This window comes from Heterocephalus glaber, unplaced genomic scaffold (genome assembly GCF_053883595.1).
Source record: "Heterocephalus glaber isolate CG9 unplaced genomic scaffold, H.glaber_assembly_v1.0 deba00001444, whole genome shotgun sequence".
NCBI classification, from domain to species: Eukaryota; Metazoa; Chordata; class Mammalia; order Rodentia; family Bathyergidae; genus Heterocephalus; species Heterocephalus glaber.
The window spans coordinates 20,344,968-20,359,510 of record NW_028258297.1 but is presented as its reverse complement, the minus strand read 5'-3'; the positions used below and the strand labels follow the sequence as shown (position 1 = coordinate 20,359,510).

General features: G+C 35.1%; 1 pseudogene; it reads right to left on the bottom strand.

Annotated features, from left to right (window-relative positions):
• Window positions 1-3,377: 3,377 nt before the first annotated feature.
• LOC101701471 (ewing's tumor-associated antigen 1 pseudogene) lies at window positions 3,378-6,069 on the bottom strand (annotated as a pseudogene).
• Window positions 6,070-14,543: the final 8,474 nt, after the last annotated feature.

Here is a 14,543-nt window from a genome sequence, read left to right as displayed (position 1 = left end):
CCTTCTTTTCCCTTTAATTGGATATGCTGAAAAAGAAAATTTGGAATTGCCAAAGTTCTTCTTGAATGGGATAAAGAAATGATATCAGATGGACTAGAGTGAGGATTTTTTACTTCCTTTGTAATGACTCTGTCTGAACACCACAAAAGACAATGGTTTCTCCTGTATGAGAAAGACAAAGTGAAATAAACAGCAAAATAAAAGACTGAAAATAAGAAACAGGGAAATAGATCTTTTGTAAATTGGAAGGGGACAACAATGGAGGGAGGGAACAGAGCAGGGAAGGTGTCCTAAAAAGAATTAAGATTCCTTAGGTACATGTACTAACTCCCGGTGTGAATATAATAATTACATACTGCAAACATGTACTCATAAAAATAAATTTAAAAAACAAAGGCAGACTACTCATGGGAACCAAGAGTACAATAGCAAAGATTTAATAAAGTACCCTCAACAATGCTCCATATGGTAAAGACTTCATGAGAAGAACCACAAGTACAACAGGCTACAGGGAATTGAAAGACTGTGACAGACTTGTCTGAAGGTTCTTTTCGGCACCCACTTTGCGGTCCATTCAGACACAGGTTGCATTTTTATACAATATTCAATCTACATGCATACATTTACCTCACATACGTCTTTGAATTTATAGTCACCTTATCATAATTGTTTTTTTGGCACAAATGAGTGAAATCCTTTAATATTTTGCTGTATAATTTCCACAGATCACTTGTTACAAACTGTTTCCACAGATGATAGTATAATCAATATTTAAAATCACAGCCTGGTGTGGTGGCACATGCTTGTAATCCTAACCCTCGGAGAGACAGGATTGCAAGTTTGAGTCCAGCCCAAACAACATAGCAAGATCCTGTCTCAAAACAAAAAACAAGAGCTTCGTTTAGTGTACAGGTCCTAGGTTCCATCCTCAGTATTGTTTTCCTGTCCAACACAATTCTGGGGTTTTTCTCATACTTGTATTGATCCCAAATTGTAACTTCTGGCCCTGTGACTCTCAATGCAGTCCTTGGTCATTATGTCTACCTGAACATAATCTTCAAGAAAAATCTCCTTTCAAAGACCTGTGAGAATCCAATGGTAGTGACAAGCTGCTTAAGACACAGAGGTTGCCCTTGCCTGTGTCCTTTACTGCTCCATCCAGGACTCAGGTAGAACTCCCAGCCCCTGAAATGAATCAGAATCACTGCCCAGGGCTTTGGAGTCACAGCCATCTTGCTAGTTGTAGCTGCATCCACTATGAAGACTCAACAATGAGCCTTTGAAAACTACAGAGATCATTCCAAAACTCAACCAAGACTTATTCCGTTCTCTTTTCTGAGAGGGTATTGTGCCATTAGGCCAGGAATTGGCCAGTTGTGGAATTAGCAGATATTTTTCAGAAATTTTAGATTTAGTTCAACTTGGCTGCTGCATACTTCTATTTGTGCTGTACTTTCTCCAGTCTTGATTTAATAAACTGTAATCTGCATCTTCAAAAAAAACAATCACAATCTTCGGTATTACACTACTTGAGTTCAAACTTCAGCTCCAACTTGTTTCTAATTGTGTAATTTTAAGAAAGTTGTTGTTTACTGTTCCTACTTGTATGATGGGAGTAAAAGCATTATTCTGCATGGTTGTTTTGAAAAGTAAATGAGTTCAATATATAAAGTGCTTAAAACCATTCCTAGAAAATAAAACATTTACCAATGTTAAGTTTACTAATTATGATTTCCTTATTATCCAATGGATTTTAAAAGGGGGCTCACCTCAAAAATCCCTATATGTACTCATTTGTGAAATCTAAATAGGCACAAAGATAAGTTTGGTGTTTTGTGTTTGAATCCCACAAGTGATTATTATACTGGCAACAGTAATTGAAAATCGTAGTCAGATTTTAAATAAATTATCATCCACACTACTCATTGTTAAACTAAATTTAAATCATTGCTAGAAACATTTTGCAACCCTAAACTTCAGGGGACCAGAGTCAAATTGATTCAAGTGGGGCAACAAGAATTTGTCTAAATTCATTCACAGATATTCAAAGCTTAGTCAAAATACAGTGAAGCTACTTCAGAGAAAGAGATCTCTTCATTTTCTTAACTATAAACTTAGCTGCATTATATATTTTTAGACAAATAATATGTTACTTAAAATCTGTTATTCTATATACAAAAATACTACAGCATTTACAAAATGATACACACTTGAAGAGCAATAGCTACCACATCATCATAGTTCTAAAACACTTGAATAGTGGAGAAAATCACACCAATGTATTTCATATCTGTAACCTCCCTCAGGTCTCCTAAAGTCTACTGCTATTATTGGCACAACAAATTCCAAAAAGGCAAAAAGGACAAAAAAGGGGGGAGGGAGCTGGTAAAGCTAATTACTTGGGAGGAAAACTGCAGTTACAGAAACACTAAAAAGAAAAAGCTCATTCATATATCCTGGAAAGATTAATTCTTTAAGGCAAGGAACAATAAGCATTGCTGTTAAATAGTCCTTCATGTGCTTTTAATTATATTCTTTGTGGTGTAGAATAATTAATGTCCCCTCAAATTATTTTATAGACTACTAGTTTGAAGCAAATGGTATTAACAATTTAGGTATTCAAAGAGAGCATTCTAATACAAGTACAGCTTTAATTTGTCCATGACTTTGAAAATAACAGTAGTAATTTTTCTCATCCATACAATAATGTAGATCAGATATTTAAATTTCTGCCAGTTCTAAACATTAATGCCACTAAATTACTTATCGAATATAGCTAATCCACCATTCTTTTCCTAGACTTCCTTAACCAATGTTTTTCCTAAAAATGGTAGAGTTTCCAAACTCAGTTTAGAAATACTAAAATTCAAATCCACTTTGACTAAGAACTGAAAATAATAATTTCCTTACAAATAAAACTGAAGTTCTCATTTCCTACCAAGCAGGTTCCTAGGATAATGGAAGTATTAATCAAAAATTGGAAATGTATGAAAACCTTAAGCAACAGCTACTGAAAATAAAACTATAAAAGTAATCTCTATTAACTTAGAAGTTGAAGCTCTGTAGTATTAGGAAAAGACATTACAACAGAAAATTAGGTAAATTACTTATTTGTTGGGTGGTTCTCTGCATGCATAAGATTTAAAAATACAATTACATTCCTGTGTATAATTTTATTACATAATTCTTAATGTTCCTGAATTTCTATTACTTATAATTACTTTCACATATATCTCCAAAGTTTCATTTATCATTGCAAACATTGATTTAATACTAAGGCAGAAGTCCATGCTTTATAAGTTAGCACTGTTTCTCACAGAGAAATAAAAAAGAATACTTCCTATCATAGAGAGTTAATTAACAGTTTTTATCTTGCAGCTAATATTTCATTGAAGAAACTGAATGGGAGCTGAATTTACAGATGATTCCTGAGCTTTGGCCATTCTTCGAACCAATGCTTCTTGCCTTTTTCTCTGAATTTCCTCAGGAGAATACTTTCTATTTTTTTCTTCTTCCTCTTTTGAAGACTGTTTCGAAGATTCAGAAAGTTTCATCAAAGATTGCAGTGGGTCAGTCTTCCGTGAGATGACAGGTTTTTTTTCCTCTAGACTATGTGTAATTTTGGTAGCAGTCATATATCCTGCTATACAATTTTGACTGAACTGAAAAAAATGTGAGAATTTTTTGGCTTTGTAAATGTATACTTTGAAGATCTATCCATTTTGTTAAGGTCACTTTCAATTTCATCTGTTATGATCATACAGGATAGTCTCTGTGTACTTGACTTCTCCCTAGTAACAATTTCTAAGCTAGTATGATTTGAACTTCCTGAAAGAACTGATTCAGAACTAGTCACATGTATTGGAACATCAGAATTATTCCAAGACACATGCACATTATTGATCTCACAATTTGAGTTCTTAGCATTAGTCAAATTTGTTGTTGTACCCAAAACACGTGGAGAATTTCCACACATTTTCTGTTTCTCTATCTTCACTTGTTTAACAATTTGTGAGTTATTTGTCAAGAAAGATGTCTGCACTGAAATGCTGTCCATATTCAAATGCTTTGGTTGTGCCAAGTGACTTCCTCTTTTAGATACAGTAGACATGTTTTGGGCTCCATGTTTAGAATTATCATTGATCTCAAGAGTACTCTTGCTGTCCTTTATGTCTTGTTGCTGAGTTAGTCTTTCAATATCATCACATGCTTGATATAACAAATCATCATCTACATCATTTGCTTCCCAAGTAGTCTCTAATTTATGACATGCTTTAATAATTTCATTAACAAATAACATATCATTCCAATCATCAAAAAAAGAATCTAACTTTGATGCATTAGTTTGATTTGAGTTACCAACACTGGTTTCATTGACTAAAGTTGCAGAACCAAAAGAATCAGTATTAACAGATGCTTTGAAAGAATGCTTAAAAATGGGCTTATTTTTTGGTTCACTAGAGGAACTTGTGTTCAAAAAAGACTTTTCAGAAGCATTTATATTAGAAGTAAAGTTCATGTGAACATTTTCTTTTATTTTTGTCAAGTTATATTCAACTGCACAGTCCTGAGTTTTGTCTTGAGTAACAATTTTATTGAAAGTTCTGTCAAATTTCATTTCGTTTCCAGTGAGTGGTAATTTGCTTGGTTTACGGTTTGGATTTTGTGAAAATCTGTGTTTTCTATTAGCATCTATCAGTTCTCCGTTATGTGTGTTTGAAGGACGATCTTGTAGTATTTTTGAATCTCTTAACCTGGTATCTAGACTTACATTCATTCTTGATGCACTGCTAACTTGGGCAGTTTTAGAAGGGAAAAGTCCAAGCATTTCGACATTTTGCATAACAAAAAGTTCATTTCCTAGTAAGCTTTCCCAATCTTCCTCAAAATCACTGGTAGAAAATGCATCCATGTGCTTATCAGATCCTTCCAGTCCCTTAGCTTTGAAAGTCATGTATGATTTTGTCATTGTGGGAGTATCTACTTGAGGAGAAACTGCTACTGGGGTTTTACTTGGCAGTTTTTCAGTGACCAGAGTTTCATTAGCAATGATATTCTCCTTTCTCAAAGCACTTTTTTTTCCAAAAGTAGTATTACTGTTGTACAAAAAACCATCTGACAGACCTTGGCTTAGCTGTCCACTACATTTCTGAGTAGAACCATCAAAAATTGCATTAAAGGCTGCTTCCAACATTTTGGTCAAATGGCTTTTGACTGGTGGTTTGATCATTTGCCACTGATATTGCAGTGTTTCCTTCCATTGGCTTCTTTATTGCAACATTATCTATTTCAGGAACTATATCACATGATGACTGCATTTCTATACAATTTTTCCAATTATGTACAGTCTCTGTGTCTGAAATTATCTGGATAAAATCATGATTCTTCTTGATTTGTTCTTGAATCACATCTAGCTCTCTCATATTTTTATCAAATTGTTTAGCCAATTTCATAAGTTCTTTTTCTCGATTTTTTGTTTTTAACTTTGTGCAGCTGATTTTTACTCTTGATTTTTCTTTTGCTACACTGGGAGTACAAGAATAGCAGTTGCACCAATCCAAATGCCCAGCATAGAATTTGTTGTTGATTTATCATCCTGAGGAGCAATGCTATTAACAATATGTGAAATCACATCACTATCTGTGGCATAAATTTGTTTTTTTCTTCCTTTACCTAACTGTTTTGTCATTGGAGAATTTTGGTCCCAAAAGATATCATTCTGCCCATCTGGATCATTTGGAGAACTGAAGGTACATGATAACAAATCCATTTTCAGCATTCTCCTTGGTGTTTCATACTTTCCCTCCGGGTGACTTTTACTGCTCGAAGCGGTTGCTGGAGACCGCAGTCCAGGCCTGCAGGGATCCGAGCGGCGGGCCGACGTCAATGGCCTCCTCCCCGGCTCGACCTCCGAGCTGACTTCCTCAGGCGCCGCCGTTTTGTGCGGGGTGCTCTTCGGGCTGGGGGTGCCCCCATATTTTCTCTGCCGACTCATACCTAGGAGTCCCCCACCACCGGCCTCTTCGTTTACATTTTGCAAGGAGAACGAAGCAACAACACTACAAATCAGCCACCTTATCATAATTAAGCGGGACAAGCTTTGAATTTGATGACCATTAAGAGTTACTTGTTGTGTATGTCCATGATACCATGCTAACTGCCACTCAGGGGTGCCACCCAGTGGGAGTTAGGGCCGCTCTTCTAAGTGACCTGTAGAAACTGACTGATTAAAATTCTAGGCTTGGTCCATTTGGTGAAATTTGGGTAAATTAGTGTGGGGCAAAGCAAACAGAAGCATCCCTCAAATTTGAGACATAAGTTATCTTTTGCTTACTGCCACTAAAGAATAAGCCTGGAGATTTGGTGGGAAATATTTGCAGAGATCCTATTAACCCACCTAGGAATACTGTTGAACTTGTTTGACTAAGAAGCCCAAAACTCAAAAAAGCTCTGCATTGTAGTTAAATACTCAGACTAATTCTTGGAGTGTTTGTATTAGACACTTTGAGACAGAAAGTATGTTCTTTGATTTTTTTTTTTGCTTCCTGTGCACAGAGGTAATGGAAAATAATAAACACACAACCATTCAGAACAAGAAGAACTAAATTCTTTTAATGTGTTATAGTCCATGAATTAGCCTTATTTCCATGCAAGTAGACTGGTAATTGAGGGTAATCAAGTAAAACGGGAGCTACTTCGTGGCAGAAGAGCCACAGGGGAACCCCAAGGGCTATGCTTGTACGTGCTGCACTGTGCTCCCTCCCATGGCCAAGGCCAGGTAGTTAAATTAGTTCTCTGTGGTAGGGCAGCATCTCAATTTATGAATAATACATGTTCGCACACCCTGTTTACTTCGCTCCGCGTTTTTTTTTTTTTTTGCAGTGCTCATTGGTAGAATTGGGCTCAATGCAGGGGATATTTAGACTCTACCCTGAGCCCAGAGGACAATGCTACAGTTACTCACATGTACTGTGTCTTACAGTGACCTTAGGGTTAGTGTGATCCTACACAAAAAGCTGCAATGACTTTGGCCATGCTTTTGATACACTTGTGACATTTTTAAATACATAAATACTCTGGGATTAATATGCTGAGAAAAAATCCTACCAATTCCTGATTTTCCAAACATGCACTGCGATAGGAAAAGTGAAATATATAAAAGATCAAAGGCCATTGTTACTTAAATACAGTACCGGAGACAACAGCAATATATAGAGATTGCAGGCTCAATGTATGATCACACTCCCCATGCATTTTAAGGGCTGTGAATGAACGAATATCTGATTTTTTCTCTTTTTTTTCTTCCCAAGTCATATAGTAAATAGATAGCACTAACAAAGTCAAATATTAATAACCAAGAACTACAGATCCTCAAATCCCCTTTCCCCCAACCAGCAAAACCCATAGAAATTTACACTAACCAAAGTAAATAGAAAATAAAAGTCAAACCACTTAAATGGTTGACATTTAGGGATAGAGCCAGGCACTGGCTTTCATCCTTCTGAATCACCAGTGTTATGACACTAACAGAAAATAACTGATATTATAAACATGGTGTAAAAATGTTAGAGGTAAGATCCAATGCAATAGTTTAATTGATAACTTGCTGGTAATTAACGCCAATTTTACATTTCACTTTAACAGAAAAGAACCACACTTTTGTGCATCATCGGAGCTTTTCTTTTTTTGTCTTTCTAAATAGGAAATGATTATTTTAAAATAGTACAAAGTCATGAGCATATTGACTATAACACAAATTATTTTAAAATGCACTTGCTGGTTATAATGAGCATATCTAACTTATGATACAGGATATCTAATTTACCACATTTTTCTCTTTCTCTGGTATGTGGTCCTTTTTTAATTTGGAACATACATTTACAAATGAAATCTCTTGAGAAATTACTAATTCTCGATGACTATAATTTTTACCTTACAAAATTGTTATAGTATAGAGCAAAGCTGGTCACTTTGTGGTGAATGTTCATGATAGATGACTATAGCCAAGCTCACAGTGACTACTGCCTTCAAATGTTGGCTTGGCCTTCTAGGAATGCTGAATTAGAGAAGGAGTAAAATCCATGCTCGCTTCCCCAGCCAGACAGCCTGATAGCATGATGATGTTTGTGACAGTCTGGGGTACTGAAGAATATCAGAGGAAAAAAGGGGAAGAGGAACAGAACACCCAAGCTAACTGATCAGCACTGTGTCCTGCAGAAGAGAGGGCCCGGTCTTCCTCCACTGAAAGCCTTCCAATACCCTGGAATCACAGTACCAACATGGCTGGCCTTGTCCTTTGTTTTGGACATGACTTGGAGCTCCACTCACTTCCACCATGGGATCCTTGATGCTCTATTAGCAACTTTACCTGGAACTCCGAAGAAAGCATATTACCTAATGCTTGGAGATGCAGGGAGTCCTCACAGACTACTAATCTCTCAATGAGAATGTGAAAATACACAGGAAAGCTTTAATTATGAATTCACTGTTGACAGACAGTAAAAATCCTGACATGCCAAAGGAATCTTAAATGTGGAGCAAACTGATTTTTGTACGTTGCTTGTTAGAATAACCAAAAATCATTTAACATTATTGTCGTATAAGTAAAAATGTCAGACAATGAACATATTTGAGTTGTGATGTTTGCGTTAAAATTTATAAAGTGGTATACAAATTGTATGTTCTCTGGATCCTCAATCATTGTCATTGGAGAAATAAGGAAGAAGATAGGGAAAAATAGAACATTAAAGAAAACAGAACAAGAAAAATATTTGAAAAATATATACTTGACACTAATCTAGACACTGTGTATATTTCTAGTTTTTTTCTCATTGCTGTTTTGGTTCAGACAGTAACAATATGAATTAATATTATCCATCTTTTATAGATAAAGGCTTACAGGAGTGAGGAAAGTTGCTGAGGTCCATTAATGACAGTTCCTATCAGGCTTGTGAGATGACCCTAGCTGCTTGCTCACCTCCTTCAGAAGGTATCACCTGGCTCAGGTAAGGAGACAATGGTTCTATACATAGCTGAAAATTCTCTGTGAGAAAAGATACAAGATTCAAGCATTTATACACTTCTAAATTGAATCCAGACACAAATAAGCTTCAAATATATTGCTTATGCCACCAGATATTAAAGTAAATTTAAAGTTACTGAGAGTAAAAACAACACATTCTCTCAGTATTTGGAGCAACTTTGCTAAGGGTGATTTCCCAGTGAAACAAGATATGAAAACCTTCCCTACCCCTCTCCCACAGATACTCCTCTATCTCCCCAAATCTCCCCTTAGCAGTAGTAATATTAAAAACTTTTAAAATGGAACCTTTTACGGAGAGAACTGTGTGTCCCTTTTGTGTTCCTCCTTTTACATAACAGCAAAAATGTTGAAAATTACAATGAATATTTTTGTCTTTCAGTGAATATAGGAAATATACAAAAACGACTACATCTTTACCCACAGTTAATCTGAATCAAAAAGAACAGGTTTAAAAGTAAGTAAACATGCTGAATATAAATCTCCATTTCTTTAGAAACATTTTCTTCTTGGATTCTTCAATGTTTGACCAAAGCATGTCCTTGAAAATACATACACTCCTCCCACTCAAGTCACGAATATGCACACTCATTTCTAGGACCAAATTTGGCGCGATGCTTAATTAGTGTCTGGCTGTGATTACATCTGTGGTGCTGAATTTTCAAATCTAAATTTTCAGTGTTGCAACAAAACTTTGTAAAATTCCTCTCATTTCTGTAGGGGGGAATAACATCAAAAGGAGTTTGATATTTCAGTCAGGGTGCGAAAATGTTTTTTCTTCATCTGAAAGCAATTTCTCTCAAATTCAAAACAGAAGAAAAGTGATTTAAATACATACCGAAATACTATAAATAAATAAGCGCTGGTGTCTTGAGTCTGACTTCAATGCTGAGAGATTTTTAAGTAACATTGGTTTGGGCAACAGCTACTGTTTTTTGTCTCTCTCCTGTCTGAGGAATGCAGGCATATTTTCCCTTTTCTTCTTCTTTTTTCTTTCTATGTTTCTTTTTCCTACTTCATTAATCATTCACAAGAAGCTAGCTTGTAAGTACAATTCAATTCTTGTGAGACAACTAAACATGTCTTTCCCGTGCCCTTCCTGCCCCCTCTCTGTTGTGTGTCTTAGACATCACTTACAAAGCTGGGTTGAAAATTCTCTCTCTCAGGAGGAGTATATATTATTGTTAAAGAGCATTTATTTTTCTATTTCAGTATGGTTGGTCATTTGTTCTGGATCTTCACTTACAAAGTCTCACTTCATACTGAGGTTGAATTGGGAAAAAAGTAGGAAATACATGAGAAAATTTTCCTAAGTTTAGGTTTTATATCTGTTTACCACGGATCAATTTATTCCATTTGCAAAAGCAAATGGCTTGATGATAATGTATATTATATTTCAATATTGTCTAAAATGACCTTCCTCACGGAGGCTAGTTCTTATATGCATGGCATTTGAAAATAGAAATTTAGAACTAACATATATTCCAATTGTCTAGCTTCAAAATCATCTTCTAGTCAACATACTGAACAAATTAATTTCCTCGCAATTAGCCATCCCTTGTTTCATAATATTAAACATTAACTGCTATGATTTAGAATCAAGCATTTAAATGACATTTGATGTTCAAAAATGTTTTTCAAAATTCTCATCACCTTAAGACTTCTCCATAGCCCAAGGCTGTTCCCTCACAATGCTTTGGAGCCTGACAAGAAAGAGAAAAATCTTTCAACTAGTTGTAACTTTTCTCAAAGTAAGGATATTTTCTTTGGCTCTCTTGTATCCATTTATTTTTCATAACTTTATTATAGCAATTGTGCTTTTCTTAGGAACTGAAGTTAACCACTTTTACATACAGTAATCAGCGATATGAGAATTTGATTTCAATTGTGTATATTTAGGAGACTACTTGTTTTACAGGTAAATCTTAGACGTAAAAAGACCTAAAGTAAAAAGTATCCCCATAGAGTAGGAAAAGATGAAAAAGACTATATATTCAGGTAACTTCTCTTAATAATCCAAGGTCATAGGACATTTCTTACTTCCTATGATCCAAGATTATACTACAAAGAAATTAAGATGTATTATTTGTTTCAAAAGCTATAACTTATTTTCAATGAAAACAAAATATATTTTCCTATAATTTAATATTGAATTTTATAACAGCAGGAAAATCTTTCCAATATTCTGTAATTGATGGTGTAGACTTCAAGTGACACGATCAAGAGCCATAACTTAACTGAACATATATTATTTCTAAGTTAATATGACTGGAAATCAGTATGTCTGAATTCTGTTACACAGAAGAACCAGGAAAAAATAATTACCTCCATTAGAAGACTCCAAAATCTTTTTATAGACTATAATCAGTGATATGATTTACTCCTGAATTGCCACTCTGGGACAAGGAACATTGATTAAAAATTCTATTCTTCATTGCAATAAATGATGCTACTGACCCTTCGCTGATATGTGCTTTTTATCATTGTATTCAATGAATGATCCGCATTCTTTCTCTTGCCTTATAACCAAATCACTTGCTTTCAAAAATAGGGAAAGTAGTCTCACACCAGATCATGAACACACACATACACCCATGCACGCACACACACACACACACACACAAATGCTCCAAATATTTACATAGTTCAGATCTCAAAATTAACAAAGAAAATGTATTGATTTTTAATACAATAAAACAGAAATATAAAAAGTATTACAGTAGATATGTTGAATTGCTTCTATTAGCTGAGTCAAATTTAAAAGTTCATCTAGAACCATTGATGAATGTTAGGATTGTTAATAGATGACACCAACAAGCTGAAATCAGTGTTTTCTTGGTTTTTAAATTTTTTAATGGTAAAATTAGATTCTGCATAGTTCTTAAGGAACATGATTCACTGTTCAGTTCTTTAAGATGTTGTTCTTTTTATATGTATAACTCTCAACGGTGGTAATATTTCCTTGTAAATTAAAAAATCAATGTTATTTGGAAGGGTTTTTTTGTATATTTGAGTAAATTGAGTTTTTTTTTCTTTTTACATGGAGTGTCAAACTGCAACAAGTGTTAAATTTTGCTTCTAGATCTTGAAAACTCTTAAAGTATTAACAAAATTTACCAAGCTCATATTATTTACTATGCATTCTATGATGCATAGAACTTCAAAGGCAGAAAATAACCCAAAAAATATACTTTTCATTTCTCATCTTTTAAAATCTAATAAAAAATGAGGAAAATAGATGAGCAGGCAAATTATCACATATTGTGAAAAGTAGAATTACCATACAATTATTAGCATTGGTGGCAGCATATGAATGGAGTTGAAAGGGGTTATATTTAAAAATCTCAAAAACAGTGGGAGCACTACTTTGTTTCTGTATATGTGGATGAGACCAAAATTAATATGTATTTGAAACTGTCTCGTCACCTTATGCCCTACCTGAATGTTATGTGTACTCAATGAAACCAACCTACATCAAATTTCCAATTAGTTCATTATATCCTAAAAATCAGTGAAAAAAACAGGAGAAATTGAAGTCCATATTGAGTGCTGTAGATGAGAAATAATATTGACTCGGTCATATGTAATAATTTTAGAGAAGGGAAACTGTGGTTAAGGCTGGACCTACTTTAGAAAATAAAATGAGCAAAGCCTGAAGAGAGGTTGGTTGGAGATTTAAGGAAGGGAAGTGATGAAAATAAAAAGATCAGAAATAATTTCTAAGGAAGTTTGGTATCGTCATTACAAAACTGAGAAAAATGGGAAAAAACAAGTACTGTATGCTATTCAGAGACTGAAAGTCAATATGAGCCATGTAAACTTTGAGATGCATGTGGGGATGTCTACATAACCATATCAGAGCAGGCCTTGAAAAATGAGTCTGCGAGGAATCAAGTCTAAAGATGTAGTTTGGGAAAGCATCGCATCACATGTCATCAAAACCATGGGACTTGGGATTATTCAAGAGTATGCACAAGTACAAAAGAGAAAATAATGCAATTCAAACACAGCCAAAATATCATATTTAGGCTTCTTTATAATTTTGGTGGAAAAGCTTAATTGCATTTTTGAGCATTTAAGCAACTCTTCCTTCCAGGACCACGTATATTAAACATGCAATACAAAATAATTTTGAAATACTATTAGGACACATCATGTAATGACAATTATGACAATGATATGACCATAAAATGATGCTGAACACACAGACACACACACACACACACACACACACATAGATAGATGAAATGTTTTTCCTGGCATCTGTGGATGATTGCAGAATTGGCTCCAGAACCTCCCATGGGTACTAAAACCTATGGAAAACCAAGTTCTGTATATAAAATGGCTTAGTATTTCCATGTAATCTATACATATGTATATTATGTAAGTGAAATTATCTTAAATTACTTATAACATCTAACACGACACAAAAGTCATATGAGTAGCTGTTAGACCTTAAGCTTAGGGGCTAATGACAGGGAAAATATCAGTACCTGCTTAGTACAGATGCACCTTCACTGACCTCACTACATAGAACACAAACAACGTTGAGATGAGGATGACATGCACCAAGGTGTGCTGGAGAGAGACCAGGAGCTGGGATAGAGCCCAAGGCTGTGCATGAGGTGCCTGCACCTCACTCTACTCCCCTGAACCCAGTGTAGGTCTTGATGAGCAACGAATTCAATTATTAGTTTCTGGAACTTTCTAATTTAGTTTTCAAATATTTTTGATCTGGCATAGGTAGAATCTATGGATACCAAACTGTAGATATAGAGAGCCAATTGCATACAGGCAAGCTGAGAGATTTAAATTTTGCATAATTGATAGGAAAAATAGCATCTCAAACTGTGACTTTTTGCCTCATACCTTGACCTAATGAAGTGTTACTCTTAGCACTCTTCAAAAATAATTTAGGCTTTCTCCTCCCTAAACATATAATAGGAAAAACTGTCTTCCACCTCTGAAATTAGAAGCAGCTTGTTACTTGCCTCGACCTATGAATTCTGGGTGGAAATTACTTTTGTCACCTTAAACACAATCCTTAAACAGTATGGTGTGATGTGTCCTGTATTCCATCCTGGTAAATGAAGATGAACAAACATATGGAATCCTTGGGTGACTAAAAATAGCAGAGCTGCTGGCGATCCTCTTGGACATACAATGTAAGCAACAAACTTTGGATTTGTTAAGGTTCTGATAAAAAGATAATTTTTCTATCTAACCTTCCCTGATATATGTCAGCTATTAAAAATATTCCAGAGATTAGTTCTTCTGGTGCTCCTGAATCCCATTCTGAGTGTTATTAAATGAAAAGCCCTTCCTGTCTTTTAACTTCCTGTATCACATCTGGAGCCCCATGGAGAAAAGTGTATGATTGAGTCCCTTTCCCTTATGTCTTGTGTCTGAACTTCTCTCTTCCTCTTTGCCATCTTTCTGTCTGTTGTTTTGGACTTCCTGAAGGGCAGAGTTGGATGGGAAAGAGGAAAGCTTCAAGGATAAA